Genomic DNA, 9,575 nt, shown 5'->3' with positions numbered 1-9,575 from the left:
TGTGATCTCTCTGTCAAATAAATAGGTAAAATCTTAAAAAAAAAAAAAAAGCCTTCAGGGGGCGCCTGGGTGGCTCAGTGGGCTAAAGCCTCTTGCCTTCAGCCCAGGTCATGATCCCAGGGTCCTGGGATCAAGTCCTGCATCGGGTTCTCTGTTCAGTGGGGAGCCTGCTTCCCCCTCTCTGCCTGCCTCTCTGCCTACTTGTGATCTCTGTCTTTCAAATAAATAAAATCTTAAAAAAAAAAGGCCTTCATATTTTATTAAAAATTTTAGGTGTCCGAATTCAAAAGGTTAACAATATAGTACAATAATAATAATAATAATAATAATATGTCATCTAATAATAAAATAATAATAATTTCTCCTGCATAGTCACTGCTGCACACTAGTAAAATGAGATGTTTCTTTTCTCTTCTTTTTTAAAGATTTTATTTATTTTATTTATTTGACAGGCAGAGATTACAAGTAGGCAGAGAGGCAGGCAGAGAGAGAAGGAGGGAAGTGGGCTCCCCGCTGAGCAAAGAACCCGACGTGGGGCTTGATCCCAGCCAAAGGCAGAAGCTTAAACCACCCAGGCGCCCCGAGATGTTTATTTTCATTTGGGATTATGGAGGGGCAAGGTGTTTTTGGCTCTCCTGCTGAAGTAGGGACTCAGTCAGTATTGTCTCCACCTTTTTCCCTAATAGTAGCTCTTGAAGATGAAGACGTCCCTCCATCTCCCAGACATGAGGGTTTGAACAGGACATGGGATGTTATAAGCTCATTGACAGTCTCATGAACTAAGCCCTGGTTTATTGGTCACAGTCGTTCTCCAAGTATTTTCAGGAATAAACTTCAGGTGTTGCCCTTACTCTAATTTTTCTTTCTGAGATTTCTGACTGCAATCGCTACTTCCTGCAGTCACTCAAGGAGAAACGAGGCATGTGGCAGCGCAACAGTGTGTTTTTCTTTCAAGATGACAGAATCACTCTTGATTTCTGTATGCATCTCGGATTTTCATATAGGAACATGGATTTTGGTGTCTACCCTGAGGAGATAATACATATGGTGTGAGCTACACATGTATTCTCATGACACGTCACCTGGGTTACCCAGAACTTTCTGGGCCCGGCAGAAAGGCAGAAACCCAGGTGAATTCCTCATTGTTCCAGCAGGCTGTCAGCCCTCAAAGGCCTTCTGGATGTGTTTGTGCATCGCAGTGTCTGCTGTGTAAGATACAGAAAGAGCACAGTAGTTCAGGGGGAAAATATTTAGGAACACATTTTCCAGGAGGAACCAGGATTCAGTTTGGGTGACTCTTGACCATTTTTCATCTTCTGACGACTGAAAGTGGTAGTTAATCTACAGTCATGGTTTTAACATGCATTTCAAATGTAATGTGAGTTTCTATCAACATAAAACTATAAGAACTGCCTTCCTAAAGGGCATTCATGGAAGGCCCGTTATTTTCCAGCTTGATTAATGAAAACAAAATTTTTCTGTAATGCTTTCTTCCTACTCTGTATTAGTTTTCAGGACTGGATTGAAAGTGATTTATTGTGGATAGGGTTATATCTGCTCGTGGAATTTTTTTCTGTTCCTGGGTTTTTAAAGGTGGCAGAGTTGACTTTCTGATTTTAATTCATCTTCACTAGATGAAGAATTCACAAATAGGACTTTTTCTTGAAATAACCATAGCCTGGGGGCGCTTGGGTGGCTCAGGTTATGATCTCAGGGTCCTGGGATTGAGTTCCACATCGGGCTCCCTGCTCAGTGGGGAGCCTGCTTCACTCTTTGCCTCCCCCTCTGCTTATGCTTTCTCTAATAAGTAAATAAATAAATAACCTAAAAAAAAAGAAGTTGTATTTGACTGGAGCTTCATGTGGAGTGACAGATAAACAGAAAGACAAAGGAATAAGAGACAGGAAGCAATGAAGGAAAACACAGAGGCGCACAGTATAGACAGATGTTCCTCAGCTTATGACGGCCTCGGCTTCTAATAAACCCATTGTTCAGCTGGAAATCTCTTTAGTTGAAAATGCATGGAAAACACCTAAGCGACTGAACATCAGAGCTTAGCCCCGCCAAACTTAAATGTCTTGAGAACACTTACAGTATTGCACAGTTGGGCAAAATCCTCTAACACAAAGCCTATTTCACAATAAAGTGTCTGGTATCTCATGTAACTTACTGAACACTGCACTGAAAGCCAGAACAGGACGGTTCAAGTGTGTTGGTTGCTGACCCTCGTGATCACGTGGTTTGCCTGGGGGCTGTGCTCGCTGCCCCTGCCCAGCATTACAAAAGAGGACCCTACTGTAGATCGCCAGCCTGGGAAAAGATCCAAACTAAATGCATATCACTTCTGCACTATTATAAAAAGTCAAAAAACCATAAACTGAACCAAGGTGAAGTCAGGGATCTTCTGTACCAGGTGTGTTAGGGAAGGTCAAGTGCTCCTGTCTGGCCAGGAACCATAGTGGTATGGGGGAAAGTTCCACAGTAGAAAGTTCTACAGCGGAGAACCACTAGGACTCAAGCACCAACGGTCACAGGTTACACCAGGAAGACTGGATGCTCTTCTGTGGGCCATGAGAAGCCACGAGCGACTCAGGAAGGCTGAAGAGCTCTGGGCAGGTGGGACAGCTGAGGGCTGCAATGAAGAGGGACAGGTGGAGCTGGGAGACCAGGTGGGGAGAGCCCGCTACCCTCGAACAAAAGGCAACAAAGGTCTGGACTGGGATGATGGAGATGGTGGAAGGTAATGGGATATTCATGAAACAGAACTGGAAAGCCATGGAAATGAAATAAGAGAGGGAGGGAAAACCGTTCATGACTTTAATTGCCATCAGTATAAAACATGTTGAATTAAAATGAATTGGTATTTCTAGACCGATGATGACATCACAATAATGGAAGGAAACCAATTTTGATTTTGAGCCTGGTTAAGGAGACAGTATAGACAAGAGAAAAGCAGAGGCTCTGGAGTCACACAAATGTCACCATTGAGATACGTCCCCACTCTTCATTCCCTTCCCTGTAAACCCAGGCAAGTGACACCTGCCTCACAGCACTGGTAACAAATAGGGAAGAGCACACGTTCCCACGTTCCCGGGTCAGACAGGACAGCCAGGGATCAGCGGCACATGAGGAGGTGACAGGTGGTCACTAAACTGAGCTCAGGTGCATACACAGCATTTTACGTCACCTTGAGATGGCTCCTCTTGTGACCTCTCGAAGAAGGTGGCAGTGGTGAGGAACGAACTCCAGGAGCTTATTAGCATACATGATCTTCAGGCCGTCTGGATGAGACTCAACGATCTGCTCTACAATCACCTAGCAGAAGGAAGAGCGTTTTATTTTTATTTATTTATTTGTTTGTTTGTTTGTGTTTTTGTTTGTTTTTAAAGCACCTAAAAGAGAAGTATGAACTATACACTACAGAGAAAAGAATCGTGTAAACCTTAAAAATGCACTTCGTCCTTCCTCCTCCCCACTCAGTATGCTTTCTAAACAGGAGGTAAGTAACATTGGCATGAAAATCTAGGTCCTGGGATTTGGGAATACTGCTCCAACCCTGGGGGACACAGAGGCTGAGGGACAGAGACTGGCCTGAAGCTAAAACATCACACACACTCATCTGCTTCCCTTCTGAGCTTAAAAGCAAAATACTGTATCTGCAGACAACAGCTCTGTATCATCTTCACCCTGGCCTTATCCTCTACCGTCTCCAGAACAGGGAAAGGGCTGAGATGGAAAGTGATGGAAGAAAACACATCTTATTTTGCTTTAGTATTTAATTTTTTTTGGTGAGGCTGAGTTGCAGGAGGTGAATGACAAGCATACAAACTTAAAATACAAACGTGGCCACAGTTCATTTAATGACATGGAAACGTAAAGTACTTCCCCAATTTAGCATATTAGATTCAGTTCAATGAAAAGGGCATAAATTAAATAACTAAAATATTTTCATTTAGTGACAAAGAATAATGTGATCTTTTTCACCCCCACAGAGAGAGCTATGAACTATAATAGGATACATACAAAGAACTGACAGATCATTTACTTTTAGTAGTCTTAATGAAGCTGAGAAGATTACTGAAATTAATCCTTCAATTTCATTTCTATCACTGGGATACTGTCTCGTTTTAAAACTGGAAGCCTTTCATCCTGAAGTCATGGTGGGTAGCTTTATACTTACCAGACAGAAAGAACACTCGCACTGGCAGGTGACTGGAAGAAAGCCCTCAAACGCTGAGACTGGCTTCATGACTTCTGTCCGCTTGAACTAGATGAAACCGACGCTCTCTAAGTTGGAAGCTGCTGATTGCTGGCGGCCTCACATGGTGCAGCCCATACTCCGGCCGCTCAGAGGCAGGATACACTGACTCCCTGTATTTTACTGTATCCTTATAGGTCAAGAACACTGGGTAACCAAGTTCTGGACTTAAGGTACTACCCGGCTAACTCGCCCTTCAAAGCCCTTTATCTTTGAATATTCCCTCCCTCCCACCTTCCTAGCCTGGCAAACTCCCCCATGGTCTTCAAGACTTAGGCCACATCAATTCTGCGAAGACGCTTCCCCTCACAGACTTTCCCTGCGCACAGAGCTGTCTTCCAGCTCCTCCAGTGGGCACGGGTGCCTTGGTGGGGTCACGCTTTTCGGCAACTTCATTAACGTATAACTTATGGAAATGGAAATTGACCTGAAAATGTTCTGATCCGTACCTTCTTCCTAGGCAAGTCCCTCACCCCTACTAAATTAAGATGATCCCTGAGTTATGGCATCACTGTAAGAGACCAGAGCGCATGCCTGATTCCTGCCATGCTGATGGGCACCAAGCGGGACCAACCTTTTCTTACAACCAGAAGATCAGGAACTAAGAGCATCTTCAAGGAAGAGCCCTGAGCTCTCTCGCACCCAGTCAAGAAACAAAGCCAGATTAGATGCTCTGTGTTTGTGGAATGAGGTGCATGGGGGCACAAACCTCATCCATGTATGGTTTCACCAGTACTTGACCGACTAACGCCTCTGCATCCCGTGTCTTGTCAATTGTAGCGTAAGTCTGGAGGCAGTGCCGTATGATGTCCACATTGGAAGTCTGAAGCCCTTCTAGCAGCAGGCCTCCCAGGGACTGCTGCAGCATGGCCGTAATGTGGGCTATACGCTGCAAGAACAGAGAAACCAGGAAAGAAGGTTCAGGTACCACAGTTTCTAAAAGCTCAAATATATGTGTATAATTTATATACATATGTGTTATATATATAAAGCGAGCCTCTAATTCTACCAGAATATATGTAAGATTAAAATCCCAACATTTCCTAGAGAATAAGAATGAATCTCTTCTCCCCATGATTGCTTTCTTTCTTTTTTTTTTTTAAAGGTTTTTATTTATTTATTTGTTGAGAGAGAGCACAAGCACACAAGGAGACACAGGCAGAAAGAGAAGCAGGCTTCCTGCCAAGCAAGGAGCCCAAGGTGGGACTCAATCCCAGGACCCTGGGATCATGACCCAAGCCAGAGGCAGTGGCTTAACTGACTGAGCCACTGAGGCGTTCCCTCCCTATGATTTCTTTGAAAGTAAGTCGGCTTCATCAAAGTGAAGTTCAGACAATTACGGAATGACAAAAAGTTATTTGCCTCTTAAGCTACGGAGTAAATCTGACAAACGTGCATTTAAACCCAGTCAAGGGCTTTGGATAAATGAACTCTGACTACATCATATGATGTGTCAAGTTACATGAAATTCAGAATTAATTTTACTTGCATAGTTTGGAGACTACGCTTGTGTCTTTACACAAAATCTATCTAGTGTGACATAATGGAAGCAGGGTCCCAAGCAGGAGACACTGAAAAAAAAAAGAATTCAAAGCTAGCTTCAAAATCCTGTAGAGTAGCAATTATCAGGGGCAATGCTAGGTCAAACCAAAATCATCCAGGAAATTCGCAAACAGCAAATTGAAAATCGAAACCAACACTTGCTGGTCTTACTTTGTCCAGAAGAGGCATGCCTTTGCTCTGAACAGCATGAAAGTGTAACTGGTTAAATTCTGTGGCAATTCTCTCCAAAATCTGTCTAGTCCAGAGAGGGCTAGTAGAGACAATTAGAGAAATGTAATTCCCAAAGTTAAAAACCTGCCACCCCCACCGCCCCACATGCCTTACAGCGCTCAGGCACCTGCACCTGAACGCCATCAATTTTCATGACAAACTGTCTGTGCAGCAGGCCCCAGTGCAAGGGGTGAGGAGCGGGGAGGTCGTAGAAGCCACCTACGCAGCCTGGCCCGGGCCACAGGGCCCAGGCAAGGGGATGGAGCTATTTTAGGTCAGTGTGGGTACAACTGCATGATTCCTCCACGTTCCTCGGGCTCTCCCATTTGTGCCCTTCTTCTCCCTTCTTCTCCCATTCTCTAACCCCCTCCTCTCTCTTGCCCTGTCCTACCGTTCATACCTGAAGCCCCCTCTTCTTCTCTGCCTGCCTCATTCTCCCTCCCAAGTACCTCCCCAGTACCAACTACTGCTGTCTCCTCAATCAGCTAAAACTGACCGCCTAGCAGCAACCTGGGAAATCGCTCAGAGCAGTGGACTCCAAGTTTAAATTTACCCAACGGCAGAAAGAGCAAGCTCGGTGCTCCGGGAGCTGGTGAGAAATCACTCACAGTGCATCTGCCATCAAGTGGACTGGATACACTTCCCTCTTGCCCCCCACATTAGAAAGCGTCAACCCCATTCAAAAGGAAGTCGAACAGTGAAAGAAAAAAAAACACACAACAAAGGCCCCAAAGCCCCTGCTGGGCTCTATGAGGCATCCCACATCTGAGGATGGGCAGTCAGGTAGTAAGGAAACACACTGTAAGAAAACCCAAAATCGCTGGAGACCTGCCATGGTGTGCCCCATCCCAGAGCATCAGAACTGGTGTGGAGGGAAGGCAAGCGCTTGGCACGACCAATGCAGAAGCCTAATCCCAACCTCTACTGACTGATCCCATGTGCATTTCCTATTTATCCTTTTCTCGGCATTTCTGGGCCTGGCAGAGCATGATGGATTTACTGTGCACTGACGCTGCTCTGGCTTTCCTGACTCTAGAGCTCAGAGCTGCTCTTCTGGAGAAAAAAGTCCTCCAAGGTAATTCTGAGCAAGAAAGTGCACAATGTCTGTTTATCAAGGACAGTGTTGCAAAGGGACAGGATTGTAGACACAGAGCTCACTGAGGTGTTTCTATCCGATGAGCACAGCAGCAACAGCAAAGACGGGAAGAACACTGGAGGGCCAGCTCCCCAGGGGCCGAACGTGGACATGGCTGGAGGGGCTGCAGGCGCTGCCAAGGGCCGCAGTGAAGCAGAGCCGCTGGAGACACACGGGCTGCAGAAGGGCCGCGTGCAGACTGTCTGCTAAGTGTGGACGAACGGGGCAGAAGCACGAGTGCAATGGGCTAGAGCCACAAGCACAGTGGAGGCTGACCACTTAGTTGAATGCCTTGATGTGAAAGGGGACAGAGACCTAGGACCAGAGAATCGCTTCCTTTGGGATGTGTCCGTTCTTAATCTCCATCATGAGACATGCGGAGCATATGGTCTCTCAAGTTCCTTCCAAATCTAAAACCTTAATTCCTAAAATTTAGAAACCTAACTCCGCCTGCAAGGGGAGGGACTGTTAGCGTCACACAACAGAGCACTCAGGGCACCAGGCGACCTTGACGCAGGCAGCCCAGCTGGTATGTGTAGGACCAGCCCCGGCTACTCCCACTGCACCACTGTGCGTCTCACAGTGCTGACAGGACCTAACTACTCATTTTCTGAGTCACTCATCTACCCTGGATGATTGAAAATTCACGCCAGGAAGGGAACAAGACAATCACAGTGTAACAAAGAGAGCCATCATCTTTTTCCTATTTCATAAGTTTTTCCTTTCCTGTTTGTAAATTTCAACTGGATATGTCCTATACTGTTTCATAATAATATAATGCTGGTGCAAAATACATCAATGGTAATACTCTGGGCATGTCTAGGAAAAAAAATGAGATGGAGAAAAACCAAGATGAATGGTAGGTATGCCTTAAAGATCAACAGGACTTTGCTAGTCCTCAGGGAAGGTGATTCCAAATATACTTTTACACTGCAAGCATAATGACGTGTTGGAACTGTGGTCTATAACCAAAGCGTTTATAGGAACGTGTTATAGATTTTACCATTTCATGCTCTCCACTCTCCTGGAGCTACATTCTAGCCACAAACCTGGATTTTCTTCTTGTTCAGAAATGAATTCTAACTAAGCCGTCCCCGCCTAATTAGATTGGATGTGAAGTATTAATTTATGTGCTACTTAGTTAAAAAAAAATGCTTACCTGCTTGCTTCTAGTGCAGAGGTTTCTTTCGAACTTTGTGAATTTAAGATTTTTTCAATCTTTTCCACTGATCAAATAACTTGTATAAGCCTCAACACACACATCTATAAAAATAAAAATTAAGCAAACAAAAAACGTCACCATCTTTACTCTTAATCATCTTTATTTCCCATGCTAAATGCAGGAAAATATAAGACCAAAAGTTAACTTCAAATATATAGGGCATGCTATATTTTGAATATTTCTATGAAACACAGAATTCTCAAGAATGCAAGTCTTATTTCTAGAATAAGCATACTTCCATATTCTATTGCAAGTTTATAGAGGAAAAAAAAAAAACCCTAGACTTTGCTTTCTCATATTCTATACTCTTATTTCTTTTTTTCCCCATCCTGAATCTTTCTATGGGCATTTCTTTCCTATTTTCTTAAAAAAAGATTTGTTTATTTGAGAGAGAGAGAGAGACTGCATGTGCGCGTGCAGGGGAGGGGCAGAGGGAGAGAGAGAATCTCGAGCAGACATCCTGCTGAGCACAGAGCTCAATGCGGGGCTCAATCTCATGATCCTGAGATCATGACCTGAGCCAAAATCAAGAGTCGGACGTTTAACCAACTGAGCCACCAGGCGCCCCTCCATTTGTTTTCTTATGGCCCTTTATTCATGTTTTAACTTTGGCTTCCGATTGTACTGGCCCTCTCAGTTTACATGTGCATATACCTATATGCCCAAGCACCAAATCATTAAAGACCTTTTACACTACAAATATTATCAAAGAGGTTGAGGGACATTATGAAAACTTTCATCCTTAAAGAACAAAAAAATACAAAGTCATCCATTCAATAAATAATAATAATAATGAACACCCCTGGGAGCTCGATATTCATTCCGACGGGGGGTGGGGGGGCACGAGAAAATAAAGCAAGAAATACACCCTGCTCTCACAAAGCTTACTGTTTTGTCTGGAAGCGCACGACAAGCATTCTTTGGACAAAAGCTGTGAGGAGATCCAGAGGCGAATTAAACAGAAGGTCCCTCAAACAGGCTTCTCCCCACTGAGATTTTAACAAATATGCTAATAATACACATAGAAAACATTGTACAGAGCAGCAGGCGAGAGTCAGAAGCCCAGACTCCCAATGCCCGCTGTGCCCCTACATCGTTATGCTCATGAATGATATCGGGGACACTTGGAACTGGAGATAGCACTAAGGGGCACACTCCCGGGGTGAGCCCTCAGATGTACAGAGCCA

The 9,575-nt window shown here is 44.5% G+C and overlaps 1 pseudogene across 1 annotated transcript; it reads right to left on the bottom strand.

The window, feature by feature from the left end:
• Positions 1-3,183: 3,183 nt before the first annotated feature.
• Positions 3,184-8,363, bottom strand: LOC309841316 (conserved oligomeric Golgi complex subunit 2 pseudogene; annotated as a pseudogene). The gene is made up of 4 exons: positions 8,326-8,363; positions 5,963-6,071; positions 4,968-5,147; positions 3,184-3,315 (listed from the first exon to the last, which is right to left on the bottom strand). The product of its transcript is annotated as a conserved oligomeric Golgi complex subunit 2 pseudogene (transcript).
• Between the last annotated feature and the right edge of the window lie 1,212 nt (positions 8,364-9,575).

Source organism: Mustela nivalis, assembly GCF_964662115.1.
Source record: "Mustela nivalis genome assembly, chromosome: 9".
NCBI lineage: Eukaryota > Metazoa > Chordata > Mammalia > Carnivora > Mustelidae > Mustela > Mustela nivalis.
The sequence above is the reverse complement of the archived record's forward strand: the minus strand, read 5'-3'. Positions and strand labels throughout refer to the sequence as shown.